This window comes from Asparagus officinalis, chromosome 2, assembly GCF_001876935.1.
Source record: "Asparagus officinalis chromosome 2, Aspof.V1, whole genome shotgun sequence".
Taxonomy (NCBI): domain Eukaryota; kingdom Viridiplantae; phylum Streptophyta; class Magnoliopsida; order Asparagales; family Asparagaceae; genus Asparagus; species Asparagus officinalis.
Window position 1 is genome coordinate 19,021,345 of NC_033795.1, and position 376 is coordinate 19,021,720.

Sequence of the window (376 nt, forward strand, 5' to 3'; positions counted from 1 at the left end):
CTAGCCAAGCTTCCTAGTAAGCTACCACCTAGGAGGAAAGTGGATCATAAGATCGAGGTTGAGTTAAGAGCTCAACCACTGGCTACAGTCCCTTATTGTATAGTACCACCGAAGTTAGAGGAGCTTCAAAATCACCTAAAGGAATTCTTAGATGGAGGCTACATCCGACCATCAAAGGCTCCTTAAAGTGCACTAGTCTTGTTCCAGAAGAAGAATGATGGCTTGTTGCAGCTATGCATTGATTACAGGGCATTGAACAAGATCATGGTGAAGAACAAGTATCTTATACTATTGGTGGTAGGCTTGTTCGATAGATTGAGACAAGCAAGGTAGTTTACTAAGCTGGACATTAGACCGGGCTACTATCAGGTGGGGA